Source organism: Homalodisca vitripennis, chromosome 2 (assembly GCF_021130785.1).
Source record: "Homalodisca vitripennis isolate AUS2020 chromosome 2, UT_GWSS_2.1, whole genome shotgun sequence".
NCBI classification, from domain to species: domain Eukaryota; kingdom Metazoa; phylum Arthropoda; class Insecta; order Hemiptera; family Cicadellidae; genus Homalodisca; species Homalodisca vitripennis.
Window position 1 is genome coordinate 72683972 of NC_060208.1, and position 20180 is coordinate 72704151.

A 20180-nucleotide genomic window follows, 5' to 3' on the forward strand; every position below is an offset into this window, starting at 1 on the left:
TTTGCGGGTGTGGTCGCTTGTTACTGCTGCAGACAAAATTATCGGTGTCGTCAACTGACCTTGTACTTGGACTTATTTTGTCTCAGCGTGTGCGTATCCTTACTCAACAGTCTGAACTATGATCATCTTCCACATAATGCCGAACAATTGTCAGGATATGTTTTGATGTTTGTGCTTTAAAGTAATACTGACCAAGGAATATATCTCTTTGCTTACTTTGCGCGGGTGTGGTCGCTCGTTACTGCTGCAGACAATTATCGGTGTCGTCAACCGACCTTGTACTCCGACTTATTTTGTCTCAGCGTGTGCGTATCCTTACTCTATAGTCCGAACTATGACCATCCTTTATATATAATGCCGAACAATTGTCAGGACATATTTTGATGTTTGTGCTATAAAATAATAATGACCAAGGAATATATATATCTTTGCTTACTGTGCGGGTGTGGTCGCTCGTTACTGCTGCAGACAATTATCGGTGTCGTCAACCGACCTTGTACTCGGACTTATTTTGTCTCAGCGTGTGCGTATCCTCAATCTATTGTCCGAACTATGATCATCCTCCACATAATGCCGAACAATTGTCAGGATATGTTTTGATGTTTGTGCTTTAAAGTAATACTGACCAAGGAATATATATATATATATATCTTAACGGTTGCCCACGCCTTGAGTTTCATCTCACTTTTAAACAAACTTATGGCAAACTTTGCTATGTCATTTACACTGGAATGACTCACGGCCACTTCCTACTCAGATCTGACCTCATCTTAACGGTTGCCCACGCCTTGAGTTTCATCTCACTTTCAAACTTATGGCAAACTTATGGCAAACTGTGCCATGTCATTTACATTGGAATGACTCACGACCACTTCCTACTCAGACCTGGCCTCATCTCAATGGTTGCCCACTCCTTGAGTCTCATCTTACTCACATATAAACTTATGGCAAACTGTACCAATTAATTTACACTGGCATGACTCACGGCCACTTACTACTCAGATCTAACCTCATCTTAATGGTTGCCCACATCAAAACATGTCCTGACAATTAATTGTTCGGCATTATGTGGGGGATGATCATAGTTCGGACTGTAGAGTAAGGATACGCACACGCTGAGACAAAATAAGTCCGAGTACAAGACGACACCGATAATTGTCTGCAGCAGTAACGAGCGACCACACCCGCAAAGTAAGAAAAGATATATATATATATATATATATATATATATATATATATATATATATCTTGAGTGAGTAAGATGAGACTCAAGGAGTGGGCAACCATTGAGATGAGGTCAGATCTGAGTAGGAAGTGGCCGTGAGTCATTCCAGTGTAAATGACATAGCAAAGTTTGCTATAAGTTTGTTTGAAAGTGAGATGAAACTCAAGGCGTGGGCAACCGTTAAGATGAGGCCAGATCAGAGTAGGAAATGGCCGTGAGTCATTGCAGTGTAAATGACATGGCACAGTTTGCCATAAGTTTGTTTGAATGTGAGATGAAACTCAAGGCGTGGGCAACCGTTAAGATGAGGTCAGATCTGAGTAAGAAGTGCCTGTGAGTCATGATAGTGTAAATGATATGACACAGTTTGCCATAAGTTTGTATGTGAGTGAGATGAGACTCCAGGCGTGGGCAACCGTTATGTGAGTCATGTCAGTATAAGTGATGACATGGCTCAGTTTGTTCTAGGTTTCTATGAGAGTGAGACGAGACTCAAGGCGTGGGTAACCGTTATGATGAGGCCAGATCTGGGTAGGAAGTGATCGTGAGTCATGTGAGAATATGAAGGACATGACAGTTTGTCGGGGTAGTGTCGCGCCACGACAAATATCATTTTAGTTTTTTCTACTATAATCAAGAAAGCATTATTTTAAATTGACCCATATCCGCAAATACCTGTATTGTGTATGCTTGCAACCCACGACCATCGGTCTAGGCACTGAAAGGCTACTATTCATAGCAGTAACAAGGGGTGCAAAGAAATGTGTTCTTTTAACCATTTCAAGCTCTCAATAAAGTAGATTATCTATTACCCAGGAGGGTTTATTTCCGGCTGATTTATACCTCTTCCAGTTTAACCTACACTGGGTACAGCAAAACATGACGTGTCGTTTAAATTTGGGCAGACGTACAAATGTCCAGGAGCGGCAACACATTAACCGCAAATATAGAATTTCTGCACTGGGTTTAAGGTTGGTTCTAGTCTACTGTTAGTAGATAGGACTAGTCTACTGAGGGAGATGACTGTTGGAGTTGGTAGGGTTCCCTAAGAGTCAAAGGTTCTTGTTACCCTAGACATAAGGACAAGGGTGTTCCACCCCCTGCCTGCTTTGACTGGAAAGACGTTCAGAGCCGTCCCACTTCTTCCGAGGGGACATGGCTGAGATTAATGCCCTAAATCCTTCCTCATGGATCTCAACAGAAGACGGCCTCTACTCCCAACATTGTTTATCCAGAATATCGCTCCGGAAGCAGCGCGAACCGTAACGTCTATTAGTATATAACGACTAGGAAAGGGAGATATGAACTATACGCGTTTGTAGAAGATGACTTTATCTGCTGTGGAATCCTGGTAGTCCGTCCGCAGATTTCACTTGTGGAATTCACAGGAGTCAGTATTATGAGAGCTCCTGCTATCCTTTTCCTCCAGCCTTTTCTAATTATTTTGCTCGTAATGTTTACAGTCTAGTCTAGCTTTCAGCGTTATTTGCACAGCTTACCCTTTCTGCAGTGAGACCATAGACACGCAAAATGGTTTATAAACGTATGAATTCACACATATCTGAGGAGTGCTCTTTCCGCGTATCCTAAATTACCAATTCATTTTAACGAGATAGTCGTGTCGTTCACCTCTCGTTCCGCTCTTATCTGCGGTGGCTGCTGTATCTGTGTTTGCTCTAGATGGGGAAAGGTGCGACTGTCGGTAAACAAATGAACAGAAAGAGGACACCTCAGGTCAATCTGTTGTTATTGTTCCTTAGTCTCATAAACAGAAACGACAGTTGGAATCTGGAGATAATCATTTGAAATTACATGGAATAAAACTATTTGTATCGTACATAATTTTTACGTAATGTCATTCTAAAATTGATGACATACTTTTGCTTATACTTTTAACAACAAAACATTGTGGTTGTGTACACTATTCATAAATCCGCAGATCCCTATTGTTTAACGACATGCGAGGTGATTTGTGTAGTTTTTCGGTAGTTTTGAATTGTGCTCATAACGTAGATTAGAAAAATTCATTGAATTTTTTAATCGTATACAATTTTAATTCATAAAGTTTATTTTGAATTATTATAATTGTACAATCGAATTGTCGTAACTCTGAAATTATAGAACTATACCCGTATATTTTAAAACAAAGTGCCAACAACAGCGAATTTACCAAAGTTGGTGGTAATAGTTAATTTATTGAAGACATTTAATTTTACCATTAAAAATTCAATATGGAGACTAATGGATAGACAAACACCAAACTATAATATTTCCACTGGCAATTTGTTTGTTCAAATAAATTATATTTATATAATTATAAAGTATATAGCCAATCGCCAGCCCATCATTTTGTAGTAGGTTTATACACAAAATATATACATTTTATGTATTTTTATACTCAACAACATATTATTTAATAGATAACATTTCTATATTTTGAAACCATGTGGACCATGTTTTATTATTATAGGTATAAATCCCAATGACGTAATAATGAGCTTGTTGCTGCTGCCTGTACTGTGTGGAGTGTAGACGGTGGGTGGGTGGGTGGCTGAGCTCATCGTCTGGCTAGTCTCTACTGGGAACTACTCTGACGTCATATGTCTGTCAGTACTACTTCAGATACATCGAAACAGTGTTTTTAGAACTATTGAAATCGATCTTGGAAATAATGACAAGTATTAATGCTTGTAGACAATACGCAGATAATTGATTTACAAAGATAATTCAAATAGACGTTAAAAAAGTGTACGAAACATTCAATATACACGAAAGATTCAATGACTTCACAATGTATCATTTTAAATTGTTTTATAGCTCCATTGCCAAATATTAAACACCTTATTGTTCAATATACGTAAGCCATGGCAATAGAGGCACACACTCACATCGCTTGCATATGCCTGTTTTCGGTTGTCTTAGATTAACATGAATAGTCAACTCCATGAATAGTCAAGTATCGGAGAGCAGGTAATGGAGGCACACACTCACATCGCTTGCATATGCCTGTTTTTGGTTGTTTTAGATTAACATGAATAGTCAACTCCATGAATAGTCAAGTATCGGAGAGCAGGTAATGGAGGCACACACTCACATCGCTTGCATATGCCTGTTTTTCGGTTGTTTTAGATTAACATGAATAGTTAACTCCATGAATAGTCAAGTATCGGAGAGCAGGTAATGGAGGCACACACTCACATCGCTTGCATATGTCTGTTTTTGGCTGTTTTAGATTAACATGAATAGTAAAAGTATCGGAGAGCAGGTAATGGAGGCACACACTCCCACCTGGTATATTTCTGTTTTCACCAGTTTTAGATTAACATGAATAGTAAAAGTATCGGAGAGCAGGTAATGGAGGCACACACTCCCACCTGGTATATTTCTGTTTTCACCAGTTTTAGATTAACATGAATAGTAAAGTATCGGAGAGCAGGTAATGGAGGCACACACTCCCACCTGGTATATTTCTGTTTTCACCAGTTTTAGATTAACATGAATAGTAAAGTATCGGAGAGCAGGTAATGGAGGCACACACTCCCACCTGGTATATTTCTGTTTTCACCAGTTTTAGATTAACATGAATTGTAAAGTATCGGTGAGCAGGTAATGGAGGCACACACTCCCACCTGGTGGTATATTTCTGTTTTCACCAGTTTTAGATTAACACTAATAGTCAACTCCATGAACAGTCAAGGAGTCGAGAGAAGGCAATGGAGGCACGTTTTTCTGGATTATATTTTTCTTCAGTTGATTACACCTAAATTGATCACCAGACACTTAACATAATTCAATATGTTTGTTGTTGAAAGACTAATAGGCCTACCTGCGTTGAACACAGTTTGTATTGGGCTACATGATGTCATAACTATGAATATATTATAAAGTACGAGATATGTTATAAACACCGTTAACTGACTATTACCTGCTAAGTAGTATAAAGATATTCGATAATACTAAAAGTCGTTGTCAATTACGCATTACTCAATGGTCCAGACTTGGGATACCGTTCAACATATAGTCACCGGAATAAATCGTATGTTTTATCAAGTACTGCGTTATATTCTTTTTAAAAGTTGAAGAAATATGCAAAATATGCTGCAGAGTATTGTATATTTTGGGATCAACATATGACATGGACCTATGATTGTTATATTATCGACGGGGAACTATATAAAGAGATGATTAAAAGGGACTATGGCATTGCAGTTCATTTACGTGTATGTTGGCTAGATTCAAGCGTGTCAAGTTATGAAATATATTATCTAAGGGAAAATTATTATTTGTTGTTCTTAACCGTTTTTAATACCATCCCATTTCTAGTATGGATGACTACAATCTATTTCTTTTTTAGGAGAAATTACTCTATCGATTTCACGCAAAACGGATTGTATGTTTACACGATGTTAATTGGCGCTTGTTTCTTTAATGATGTTCCCCAAATACGTTATCTTTTATATTTGAAATGTTTGCGTTCAATGTAATTTGTAAACTTTTTTAAAGTTTCTTTTTTATTTCCTCAGCATTACAATTAGTTTAATATGTTTCGAACAAAAAAATGTATTTTAATGATTTGTTGTCTTGATTTACATACTTAAAACTGTTTGAATTTAGTTATTTATTCGTGTCTGTTTAAGGTTGAACGTGTAACGAATTGAATAAATAAATATTGTTACAACAAAAATAATTGTTTGTCAGAGCTCTACTTTAGATGTACTAGTAAGATCTGAGTCTCTATGTAACACTTTTCTGGGTTGTTATAAACCATAAAAGATTAAATTATGGAGGAAATAATTTCATGAATTATCACAATTTACCAAAGTTGTGAGTAAATAAACTTTATAAGGCTCTTAAAAGCCTATTTAGAATATTTATAATATTAAACACATGATTAGTCGTTTAAAATACCCCGAATCAGTATATAGGCTATATATACCTAAACGAGGCGACGCACAGTATGGCAATGCTCCCTAATATTCAACAAAAGTATGGCACCTATCACATATTTTAAGATAAATTCCCCATTAATGTCTCTTGGAATAGTGATTAATAATATATAATTAGAATTTTTTTAAAGCATAACGCATTTTACAGATTTTAAGTACTATTTACCTAATCAGAAATGGCAGTTGTATCGCTTTAAAGTTAATCCTTTACTTACTTCGTATAAAGAAGAGGTAAAAATATATTCAGTTCTTGATCGAAACTACTTGACAACAAACCACCGACCACTCTACTTGACCACTCGCATTATTGCGTTTTATTTTTCTCTCTGAATCTCTGTCATTTCTATGTGACAATCGACGTTACAAGGTCTTTCGTCACGTTTAACTATACACGTGGATCCTTGATCAAAGTTAAAAATTATACTTATAATTCTCTAGCGAGTAGATTCATGTACTCATTAATTTAGGGTTTCATGTGATCAACACACATAAAAAGTCTTTTATGTAGATTTCATCGAATAGCAATCGTCCTCATGACGGAATTTTCGGGAGATTTTCAGCATTTTCTCCGATCTAGACCCCCAGAATCTAAAAAAAATAAATATGTATGTATGGGACGTGTACAATATAACACGATAACTGCCGTATTCTTTAAATATATTGACAAAACCTAGTACTTGCATATAACCATATGGTTGGTCGAGTTCGTTACTCAGCTCATAGATGGCGCGGCGGTTCCAGTTAAGGTACAGTATGTAAGGCACTAGGCACCGCACATTTAGCCGTGGTCAGGGAGAAGACGAGAGCAAACACAACCTAGTTCCCCTCACTATCTGAGCATAAATATTTACATATCACCACGCGTCAGTACTAGCCGTATTTACGGCCGTGTTTCTTTAGTGTTGTATCAATATTGGAGATAGTACAAGGAAACATAGTCTCACGCTTGGACTGTTTGCGATGTTATCAATTACATTGTTTCTGTATTGTAAGCCTATTGTAGTATTGAAAGTCAAACATACAGGATAACTTTAACTTTGACAGTCTGGTTGAGATTACCATTGATTGGCTTGTAATTTCTTTATTTACTTTATTACGTGGGGGTTTATAATTTCAGTGTAGTGCAGGAGGCGTCACTAGTGTTATTGGAGCAAGAAGTAAACATGATTTTTAATACTTTAAGAAATTTTATATCGCAAGTTTATAAGAATGTTTAACTTTATATCGGTTCTTTCGAGCGAAATAGCCTAGTTGGAGTGTTAAGTAAATTATGAACATTTGAAATTACATTTTTTGTATCTGAAACATTATTAATTAGAACAATTTCAAAAAAGGCCAAGAATTGATTTAGAAAAATGTTAATTGATACTTAATAGCATATTGAAATAAAGCAATAATGAATTTATTGTATGGTTCTTATTATTTCAACAAGATAATTTAGTTTAAATTTAATAATTAAGTTAGTGGTAGTTCAGGTAGTCAGTCGTCGCATCGATTATCAGTCGTAGGTATAATACACCTCACTATTCGGCTAGTAATTATATAATATACGGATGATTGAATATATAGTTAGCAATGTTACAATTGATCGGGAATTGCATAATTAACTCAGAAAAGGTACACTATTGAAATTAGTCATCGGTTTATAAACAAGTGAGTGGTTGGAAGTAAAATATGGTGTGAGCAAGAAGAAAATGAATTCCAGCAGAAGAAAAGTTTGTACTAATTAACTTACATGAAGCGAGTAATATAGGTTGGCGGGAACGGCTACTGACGTCACGGGATCGGTCAATAGTGCGGTGACGTCAGAGTGACGCCCTGCTAGCCCCCACACACTGCCACGCGTTATCCCACCCTCACCCCCCACGCAACGGTTCATCCTCCACAGCGCCGCCTGTAGAGTCTCACCTCGACCCTTTCCGACGTCTCGCCTCCTGACCTGGCCTCATTACTTTACACTGATATTGTCTAACCTATTTACTAACTCTAGTCAATTAAGTACACCCCTGGTTCTTAATGACGCAGGCAAGATGTAGTGGACATATATATATATCTGTAGCAAGATGGAAATTCTGACATAAACTGAAGTTGTGTACGATTTCAATCAGGGATGCTTAAATTCATATAATTTTTGTTTTTGAAAAGTGTCACAATATGGGAAATATTTAAATTGTAAATAAATGTAATCTAAAATACTGTAACTTTTTGTAAAATTAAAATCTAAATAAAATTATAAACAATTTGAATTTATATATAATTTATTGGTGAGCAACGATATCAGTAGAAGACGGACAAAACCGATAAGATTACACGAAAAACACAAAATATAGTGACATTAAATGAACAATAAATTACAATTTGACATCATTTGAACGGTATCGTTTTGGGAGATATGTTGCGAGGCTACAGCGCAGAGGCCATCGCGCAGTTGGGTGGGGTGGTTATAGGTGGGGTGGCACATGTTGTACCACAACCCAGCCTCTGTCTGGACACCCCTCCTCTCCACCCAGTTTGCCAAGCTCAATTGTCTTCCTGCACGAGTCTCAACTTTGCTATGGTTCAACTATTCCAGTAATCAATCTATAGTTGAGTTGCCAGGATAGGATAACTAACTGTACCGTCACTACAGTCCAAGAGATGGATAGAATACGATTGTCTTCCTGCACGAGTCTCAACTTTGCTATGGTTCAACTATTCCAGTAATCAATCTATAGTTGAATTACCAGAACAGGATAACTAACTGGACCGTCACTGCAGTCCAAGAGATGGATAGAATACGATTGTCTTCCTGCACGAGTCTCAACTTTGCTATGGTTCAACTATTCCAGTAATCAATCTATAGTTGAGTTGCCAGGATAGGATAACTAACTGTACCGTCACTGCAGTCCAAGAGATGGATAGAATACGATTGTCTTCGTGCACGAGTCTCAACTTTGCTATGGTTCAAATATTCCAGTAATCAATCTATAGTTGAGTTGCTGCGCTCCAGAAGTATAGTAGCGTCTTCCTCTTGTCTCATATTGTTCTGTGTGGATTTAAAATTAGTAAGATCAGTGATTCTAATAACGATAACTGAACCTGAATTAATTTAATAGTATACTATCTACGAGTACTTCTGTAACAGTTCAACTTTAACGAGTGTTACAGTCACCAATTATACATATAAGACCTCGCCATATCAAGAAAAGAATAATGAGTTCTTTATAGCTATTGGACTAAAGATAAGAGATGATAACGGGAAGTATTTGGAAGGATCCCATGAACTTTGGATACGGACATTAAATATCCTTCAGTTTGATCTCTCTAAATTGATGTGTACTCTAATTAATTATTAATATAATACACATATGTATAATTTTACTGATGATTGTGACAAGAAATGGTTTAAGATCTAAAAAATTATAATTTCAGATTAACTAATAGAGTAATAAAAATAAGTAGGTACGTTAGAGTTAAGATAAGTTTATCTTCTAATGATATTGGAGTAATGCTCCCATTACATGATTGAAGATCATTCTGTATTTCACTAAGCAAGGCATAAAATTCAACTTGTGTTTACGTAAATTTCTGTTTAGATCGTATTTAATAATAAATGGGTATTACTAAATAGTATTATGTTTGAAAAACCCTCATCGTCCTGAGATTTATAAATGTCACTGCTGAGTTCTGGCCGCACACTTGAACACTGTAACAATGACGTCAACACCCTCACCTTTCTTGAGCGTTGGCATTACATTATGTTTTCTTTCCTAGAGGTCAATGCTTCAATGTCGTCAGCAATAGAAATGAAGTATGTTTTTCTGAAGCCGGGTCCGATTTGTCCGCTTATAGGAAACAGAATTCCGCTGGTGTACAAGGACTTGCGGAGAATACCAACGTCCCGTGTTCTGCTGTCGAAAAATCGCCGTCTGAGATATCAAACTTTAGACCGCTTTGACCATCGGTTGTCAACATTTATATCTAGATTAGGACTCCATATAGAGTAGAGGGAAAATAAAGCGTTTTTGTAGCATTAGTAACATCTGCCCGATCCATCCAATGAGGAAAGTGATAGGAATCACTATGCTCTCTTCTCCTATGTTTGCTGTGATTCGTTTCCTCTTCCAATGGTGTCCATTTTATATTTTGTTTGTGTCAAAGATGTCTTACATACTTTGCAATATTTTATATATATAGTGAGATAGCTCATAACATTATTTTTGAACCTGAAGATAAATAAGCTTGAATGTTCTCTCGAAAGAATGTTTAAAAGCAAACAAGTTTTCTTTGCGTTTACAGTTTATCAAGTTTCTTATATTTTCTTGGTATATATTGACAGTATGTATTCTTGTAACATAAAGTTATGTCTTTTACCTCATAAGATAAATAATGGTATCGTGTGTTGTTACAGGTAAGTTCCACACCTAGGGCCAGAGTTGTAGGAGACAGCTTTGGCAAGTATACGACAATGGTACAGTAAGGGCTGTTTATTCGTTTATCTCTATCCACACTGAATAAACAGCTGATACAGTGTAACATGTATAATCATGTGTTAGTTGTATAGCTATAAACTTATATTGATTTTAATGCGATTTTAACGAATTTTGTCATGGTTATTTTCTCAATTCAAAACTAAATACGATAAATTGAGGCAAATTTGAATTTTTATTATGTTTTAAATGTTATAAAACATACACCTACAGCAATGTAGTAAAATAATCAACAGAAAAGTGGTGATTTTGTATACGTTTCAATGTACATAATACACATATACTTTGTATAAAAATCTGACTTAAGAGAAGTAATTATTTTTAGTTTAGCTTTAAAATAAGTAGAGTGATACTCACGAAATGTTCAAAATAATGTGTTGCATGTACCTTAACACCTAACTGATCTTTTAAGTTAGTAGTTAATTTCAAATTCATTATCATTGGAAAGCTACATATTTTTACACATTAATATATAAGATAGTGATATATCAATAGTGATTTTTCGCCTTGTAATGCAATGCAGATGTCGTAAACGTTCCATTGTTTACGTTTCCGTTAGTAAATACATATATAATCTGATACACTACATTTCTAGGTTGGTCATTGATCTCTTTGACATGCTTTGTCTAAGCTAGGGGAGGCTTACAGAATCCAGAAATTTTGAAATTAGCGTTTGTCTTTCATGTAGGTCTGATGACGTAATACACCTACGTAAAGGTTGAATTATGAAAGTAGTTTGGATGTACAATATGTCGCTCGGGGGTTTCTTGTGGTGCCTGACGCTTAGTCATGGAGTCGTTGGTATTCTTTTTCAAGGCATTATTTTTTCAAAGGATTGTACAATGTACTAGTACGCAGAAACTAGTCCATAGATCTGGTTACTTAAAGTGGTGTAATAAGTTCTTGATTGGTTGATTTGTATTTCCCGAGTTCTGCCTTTAACATCATTTCCTGAACACAGGAAATAAAGAAATCTTTTTATCGATCTACGAGAAATACTGGACCCCAAAATACGTGTGTACAGTATTAAAATACTGTGCACACGTATTTTGGGCAGTTTTTGTAACTAGACCCAGTGAAAATCTGCTAAACATGAGAGTAAAAATGAGACATATTTATTATGTCTCCAGTGAAAGATAGGTTTTTAATGAATTATTAGCTAAGTTGATGAAATATGTTTATTATCAACAAATTATGTTTTTATTGAAATATGCTTTAAGACAATTACATGGGTTTTAAAGCACCATTACCTAAGGAATTTACATAGTCATGTTGTAAAGGAATATTTCATGTGCGTACTGTACAAATGTCATATTCTTATCTTCAGCCCCCCCATTCCGCTTTAAATGCTTAAAACTCCTCGTGGAACGATCAAAGTGTTTTGTATTTTTCCTATCTCCTATCTCTAAGAAAAGGTATCTTAAAATGGATTGTGACTAAATGTTTTTAATTTTTTTTTAATACAGACGGAACACCAATTGCACCAGCTTAACCAATGTTTGTTATTTTAAAACGCCATATGGACTATGGAATCCTTTAAGATAACTTCACATTATTATCACAGATATAACTTCATTGATTAGTGTCCAAGCTAAAAAGGGGATATTTAGAAATTGAATTCTCCAGAAATTTTAAATCCGCGGACATTTTTATAAAAGCTTTAGAGTAATAACACGTGAAATCGAAGTTCTTGAAAATATTCAACTTTGACTGTAAACTTGGGTTAAGTTCGCCGCATTCAATTATAACTGTTTGGTTTAATTGCCTGTTGCTGCAGCATTTGTACACAGTAAACTGTAAAGAAAAAGCAAGGACGAATGTTTCGGCCCTTTTCTAGTCACCGCTCTCGGGAAAGTGACCTTCACCGCCTTCAACTTCATTGCAGTTAGGTTTGCACACTTATCAGTTGCTGAAGTAAAGGTCATGTAATATGCCTTATTCACCAGCGGAATTATTTTGCAACAAGTGAGCAAAGATAGTAATTTTTTATGTGAGTTATATAAGTTAATTGTTTATTACACGCTTGCTTTTCTTTAGTGTATACTTTGTTCATTTACATAACAAAATTTGTTTTTTTCTATTTTTATACTGTTTTAGGTCATTTATCCCCATGGATGATGACAAGAATGATGTCTTTGTTGTTTGTACTTCTAGGTTTCCGTTCTAATAATGCATGGTTGGTAGCAAATTTTATTTTTGTATTTTTAATGTTTTGTCAGCATACACACAAGCACAATTTAAATGTTTTTATTTGCTTAAAGGAGTTTTCAGTGTTTAAAAGTTAAAATTAATAATTGGCAGTGACTTTAAGTTAGAAAATATTCTTTTTCAAGTATGAAAAATCGTTGATTTTTTACAAACATTGTTATAATTTGACTTCGAAGGCTTTCACATAAAATAGATATCTTATATTTGTGAGGATAACGTCCTAGTACACTAACTGGCCTTTTGCAACATAAATTCTAAAAAATGAATAAATGGAAATAATACTCAGTTACTTTCTGTGTGTTTTTATATTTATAGATAGTTGTAATAATTAAAAAGAAAAACTTATCTCACCAGTAGAACTGTCGAGTGTGTAGAAGATAGATAAGAGTATAATATTAAAAAATAGGGTTTTAATAACTAAAACCTGTATTAGTTCAATTTATTGTTATTACATTTCCCTATTACAGTATTATAAGTGTAAAGTTAATATAAAATTCCACTTAACCATAACCAAAACAATGACCATAAATTAATGAAAAGTCCGTTAATTATTTTGTGCTGCATTAACATACAAGTTTAAGCAACAACTTGTTGTTCGCCTGGGTTTGACGGGCGACTAAACATTCCGAACTTACATAACTTGTGGATTTGTTGTTAAGAGGTCTTGGTCATGATATTAATTCTTGTTGAAAAATCTCTATATAGTCGTTAATACAAAACAATCAAAATAAAATTTTGAGCGAATTTTGAGGAATAGTGTACACTTCCTTGTGGCTAGCGTAATGGCGATTTCAACTACGTAAGTGCAGTGAATATGTATGAAGGTGCGCATAGTAAAAAGTGTATGTAAACTGAGTAATGGTACAAAACTATTAACCTTTTTTATAATAATAAAAGTAAGCATAAAATCGCCAGGTCATATCGCCTTAATACACGTATCTAGAACACACTCAAATTAATTTTATTTTTAAGTTCATTTAAAATATGCCAAGACAAAATTAAAGTGATACGGTATTATTCATAATTTGGTCCACCAATAATGAATGCCATTATATGGCATTATTGTCCAATGATGTTTGAATTTCGTCCTGTCGGAGGAGTAGTTTTTTTTCAGTTTATTTACTTTACTGTCGGAGGAAAACAAAAGAATGTGGCATCTAAGAAGTGTAAGCAAGGACAACCGGTTTTTATAAGACCATTTGTTGACCCAATGGAGCAGAAGAATCAGTCATGTGTCTGTGCAGTGATAAGCCACACACAGATAAGCTGATAGCGTGCCAAGTAGTGCCAGTGGGAGGACAGCCGTCACGCGTGTTATCGGCGCCCAGGGACTGACCGTCTCTTGGGGGTTTCCCCGCGGCGAGTTGTCTGTGTTACGGACGGAAACAGGATATTACTAAAGGATACTATTATAATATAATAAGTAACTTAACAATACTAATTTGTTGACCATCAGAGTGTATTTATTATATAGTAATTTAAACCAATGTAATTATGTTTTTTATATTTGCTTTTTATGTTAAGTAAATTTAATAAGAATGTCGAGTTCAGCTCCATTCCACCGCTTAGTCAGTGCAGCGCGGCGTCTGAAATCTGGCGCTGTCATAAATTTGAGCCCTAGAATCTGGAGTCCTCTTCCGTCTGAAGAGATCCAAAAAAGTCGTTGACGTGGAAACGCAAAACAAACTCTTAGCATCTCCTTGTCTTTAGAAACACCTAGACTACACATTCAAGTGCAATCTATATGAAAAAGTATTCTCAGGTGCACAATTGAAAGTTGTAGATGAATTATGCATGTATTTGTATTCATTTTAATGAATTTTACATATTCTTATTAGTTTTATGGTTATTTTGGAGTGTTTTTAATAATGAAATAACGTTGGAACGAAAGTTTAATATTTTAAATTTGGTGGGATGATTAGAATTTGTTTTGTAAATAAAATTTGCAGTACTGGTAACCTAAACTCTAGGCCTAGTATGCTGAGTTAAGAAAATTGTTGACAAAGATGTAAGAATAGATCGGTCTTTGAGGGCAATGTCATGTATAAATAGTGCTAGGACAAACTCATCTAGTAGGCGAGGCTGAACTGCACTGCAAGCTTGTGCAACTCATTCAGTGATTGGCACGACGTCTCAGCCAGGGATCGTACTTGTCATTCAGACATTGGTACAGCGCCGTCACTGCTCGTACACGGCATGACAGTAAGAGGACAGGTGCCGTCTCTAGGAAGGCCCGATACCGATTGTGAGCTTTAGTGGATTATCTGTGTTTAGGACTAATTCGAGGAAGAGTCCACAAAGTGTGCATTGGTTTATGCAATTTCATCCTTGTTTGGACATACCATCTCTCCAGCCAGCCATGTTTCTGTATTAGATGATGGGTGATAATTGGAGAGAATTAAATCCTCATATTTGGGCAGATTTGGTTAATAATGGAGCCCTGTCTAGTTTAGTTTTACAGCTACAACTAACTGTACATGAGTGAACTAGTGTGTTTTTATCACGGTAAATAATTAGTACCCATGGGCCGATTTCTCAACACTTTTTCAATCCTATAACAATGCATACTGTATACCTTTTTTGTTCCCCATTTAAAAGTAATATAATATGGTTTATTCATTCCTTAGATACTTTATAAAACTATCTTCTGGCAACCCACTGTTTGGGCTAATATTTGGTTTGGGGTATAAAGTAGTTTTAAGGATTCGGTAAAATTTTCAAGAAATCTAGACATTGGCCGTCGTATACAATCCTCTGAAATAATTACATCCCGATTATTGTGTATTATGTAAAATGCGCAATTTACGTGAACAAGATTATCTTATATAACCCGCAATATAATAATAATTACGTATTTTATAACCCTACATTTTCTACTAATCTTTGTTATTTTCTACTACGAAATCGAAGGTGAAATAAGACTCTCCAAATTTTGTAACGTGCGTTTCACCTTTGCTAAACTGGCAGCGGCTGTCTGTGTTGCGTATCTACTCTCGCGCGTCTAGTAAACGGCGCGGCGCTCCAAAATAAGTTCTTAGAACATATGAGCGTTTTCTAGATTTATTTTGATTTAAGCACTAAAGTAATTAGCCATTTTATAAATGTGTTGTGCCATTCCTTAAAAATGGATTAATATTGTGACTCCACAAAGGCAAGGAAAAGTTCCATTAAATAATGTTTTTTTTTTTTTTTGTATATGAACAAGTGTAGGATTGACAGAAATCTTTCGTGGGTGTCGACCTGTTGCCAAACATCACCGCAATCTGTGATATTCATTATAATAAGTCACCGTGTTAGCACTTTTAACCCGCCGCATTGCGCCAGACCCGTAATCTCGTAATTTTAAATATGGACACTCATATTTTAAGCCTCGGTATCCCATACTTAGAAAGAGTGTTGAGTTCACGTGAGTGATATCGCTGTTTTACACGAGTTCTCACGATTGGTTACGAAAGACGTCGACAGAGTACGGTACCCATGTGACTCACACGGGGCACTTATTTCTTATGTTGTTACATGACACAATGAGATTAAAATTTTAATTTAAAACTTCATCGGTCATAGTTTTTTTTTGAAAATATAAAAGTAGTAATTATATTAGGTAATAGTTCATAAAAATAACTTATTTTTAACTAATGACAACATTTAAGTTGTTTGAATTTAATTGTTTTAAAGCTACAACCTTGTCTGTTTTCAAGATATTTTGGTTTTTCTTTGGTCCAGGATTAATACTTGAAAATGTTTGTAGACAGTTCTGGGACAAGCACGAGTATGAGCAAATGGATTAATGATCATTTATTTGCATTCGAGACTCATGTAATTGAACTCGATGTGGCTTTTTAAAAAACCTTTGACGCTTCCAGATCTTTAATTTAGTATAACATCGTAGTACTCATTTATTCGACCCTTCAAGTGCCAGGACTTCATACTTTTTGATATTGCCCAGATACTTCTAACTGGCTGGTAGAAAGACGTAAAGAGAAAAACTGTTGATGATTTCGTGAACATTGTAACAATTGTAAAGACATTTTTTTATTTTACGTAGATGATACCTTCATTTGAATATCCCATTCATGATTGTACTCGTATATGTCCATAGAGCGGGCTGCACTATCAGCCATCTTGATTTTAGGCTCATTAAAACAATATTGAAATTTAAAAATTATTAAGATCTTATTTTCAATAGTTAAATTACAGATGTCTCTTTTTAAAGATATAATGAATAAGTTTTGAAGTATTTATTTTTCTATACATTTTTATTGCTTATTCATTTAAATAAATTTCAAACCCCTTTGTACAAGTTTAAATGTTCGAAAGGTAGAGTAGGCTGTACATCTTACAAAACAAACTATATCATGTTTGAATGTGGATCAACTATACCTTTAATAAATTTGACTTAATAATAAACTCCATAAATAAATCTCCTATAGTTCTTCGATCAAAAATATTTAAAATTCAATGTTTTCTTTACAACAGCCTGTTCTTAAGACATTTCAATAATTTCATAACATAATAAGTGCATTTTTTCTGTTTTTAGGTCCAATTATCATAAATTTTGAGTTTATTTGATAGATAAGGGTATTCTCTCCTCCAAAACGGATCCCGAATATCGTAATTAAATGTGTATTCTCCCTGTGTATTAACTCTTTATTGAGAAGTATAGTATGTGTATCACCAGTTGGTTTTGATGAAATACAGGGACAAATTGTAGCAATTTTAACCCCCTCCCCTTCTTCCATTACAAAAAAAAAACAATCCTTAGGGCTTAATATATAAAATGATTAGAGATATTCATCGTTATCCATCGCATGTTTATAGTTTAAAAAGTGCTGCCATAATCTGTCCGAGTATTACATTTTGCAATGTAGAGAAATGATAGAATAAAAAATAGAATTTACATGTCTTAAAAATAATCAATGTGTCTAGTTAGAAACATAACACAATCCTGGCAGTCAAACGGGGCTTCACGAGAATATCCACTTTTTCGGTAGAAGAAAAATATTGAATTATTGCCATGTGTATGGAGATAAACATTCACCTTAGGAAACAGCACAGCACACCGCAGATCGTGTTTATTGACGGAAGAGGGGAACTGACGCGCGGCACTGTTGTGATTCGGCAGACCTCGACCTCATTCCGCCGACCTCATTCTCCCGGCATGGGCAGCTCAGACTCGAAGTTTGTTTCAGTATCGTTTCGTAATTACGTCACGTGATGACGTCATCCAGGTTGCGTCCTTTCATGGTAATATTCGACTCGGGGTATCGTTGCGTTTCTGTATATTCTTTCCTAACATTTTCTGTATATTTTGGGAAAAGTTTTTGATTTTATAATGTTTTCGTTTCCAAAGTGCGTATTTACATTATATGTTTGGAAATTAAATTATTAAATTGAAAAATTCTTAACTCCAATTGTGAAGTAGTTCATAAAATGTAAACCTACTTAACGCGCTTGTTATGTTAGTTGTTACATCAACATGTTAAACAATGGTATTTTCTGAGGTTTCTCTCATTCAGTTTATATTAGAGACCTAAAAGATCCTTCTTATATACGTGTAGCTGTCTGTCCGCTTGCCTAGCCCAGAATGGTCGTAGAGACTTGAAAACTCGGAATTTAGAGTCCTCTAGGTCAAGGAAGAAGTCTATTGATTTTGGAATGACGAAAATCGCAGCTAAGTTACAGTCAGTTCGGTACATTCTTCAGATGTTTAGTCGAGCCCTTGTGTCGGGTCTTGCTTCGGACTAAATGCCCCACTTTCAGATTTTTATGCACAGGGGGCAAACTAACGAGCACAATGAGCCACTATTTGCCGTGAAAAGGCGCAGAGCTTTGCTCTGCATGAATGTTTCACATCAACGTATTTACGATATGTACCTGTAAGATGCTTGTGGATACAATGATAATTGTTTTCATCGTACAGGTTCGACTTACCATGTAAATGACTTGTAACTACAAGCCTATCAACTAAGTTAAGTCAGAGATACTTAAAAGTGTTGGCAACACTGTAATCCAGTGCCAGTAACCTGACATACTATGAATCAATTGGTCTATATTGGTATATACTCATACTTTTGTTCGAGCTGTTTTATCCAACGATCATAAGTTTTCAGTTCACAAAATACAACCATTTAAAATAGATGTTGTTGGACAAACATAGGTTTAAACCACAACATACCCAACTATGAATAATATGAGAGGATAGGTTCATTGGATTACAGTATTGCCATAATTCGAAAGATATTTAAACCTCGTCGTATTAGAGTACATCTAATCAGATCACTTAGAAAATGTTATAATATTGTATTTTTGCGTTTATACTTACATAGATATATACACATAATGTATGTCGATTTTCAATGCTGTATCTTAAACAGATTTCAGAATACAAATATTTTGTGTAAAGTATATACAGAGATGCAGACGTTAAACAACCCATGCCCGATGTTCCAATTAACGTTTTTCTTTTTTTGTTGCAGAAATAATTGAAATATCGGCCATCCGTTATGTCACACTTTTACTGATTTTATGCATTTTTGATTAATTTAAAATACATTCCGCTTTGAATTCATCTATCTCAGTAAAATTAATTAAATTATCCGTTAATAACAACCAACAGACAAATCGATCTAATATGGTATTGTACGTAGTGAATGATCGTCCCGAAATAGGTTGTTCAAAGGTTCATGTGTGCGTGTCAATATACAGTAAACTAACAATCAACAATATTAGACATAAACAACGTTACGTCATAAGCTGTGAGTCGTAAATAAGGCGTTGCAGTGTTTGTACTTCACAGATAGAAAGGTATAAAGTTCATTATGTTACAACAAAATGCAAAGTATAAAGAATTACTGTGTCGAAATACATATTAAGGCAACCACATTCCTCGCTTCGCATATCTGTGTTATAACTGTGATTATTGCACATTGCACTTACGTTCTGTCTTGCAAGCTTATCACCTGACGCATAAATTATGTATTCTAGTGATGTATTTCACCTTACCCAACAAGTATTGGCATAGCTACTGCAGTTTTTCAAGACGATGTAGACAAGGAATTTCTTTTTTTACTTCGGCTTATTATGCCTGGAAGCGGTGGTCGTTGTCTAGCAGGCTTTAGTAGTGTTGTTTCCATCCAGAACAGATATTAATAGTTCATGGACTGTATATGTTTTTAGATATCAATCTATTTTTTAAATTTCCTATTATAATATGTAGAATAATGTTCATCATCATACGTAGTCTACGTAATAAGAGATTGAAAGATATTTTAATCGTTCCACAGGCATGTCCCTTGTATCTTTGTCATAGCTTCTGTTTACATTCACCAAAGG

At 35.1% G+C, this 20180-nt stretch overlaps 1 protein-coding gene across 3 annotated transcripts in view; it reads left to right on the forward strand.

Annotated features, from left to right (window-relative positions):
* LOC124354154 (putative 3-phosphoinositide-dependent protein kinase 2) overlaps window positions 1-20180 on the forward strand; it is a 205039-nt gene that overhangs the window by 87698 nt on the left and 97161 nt on the right. The window lies entirely within an intron of this gene.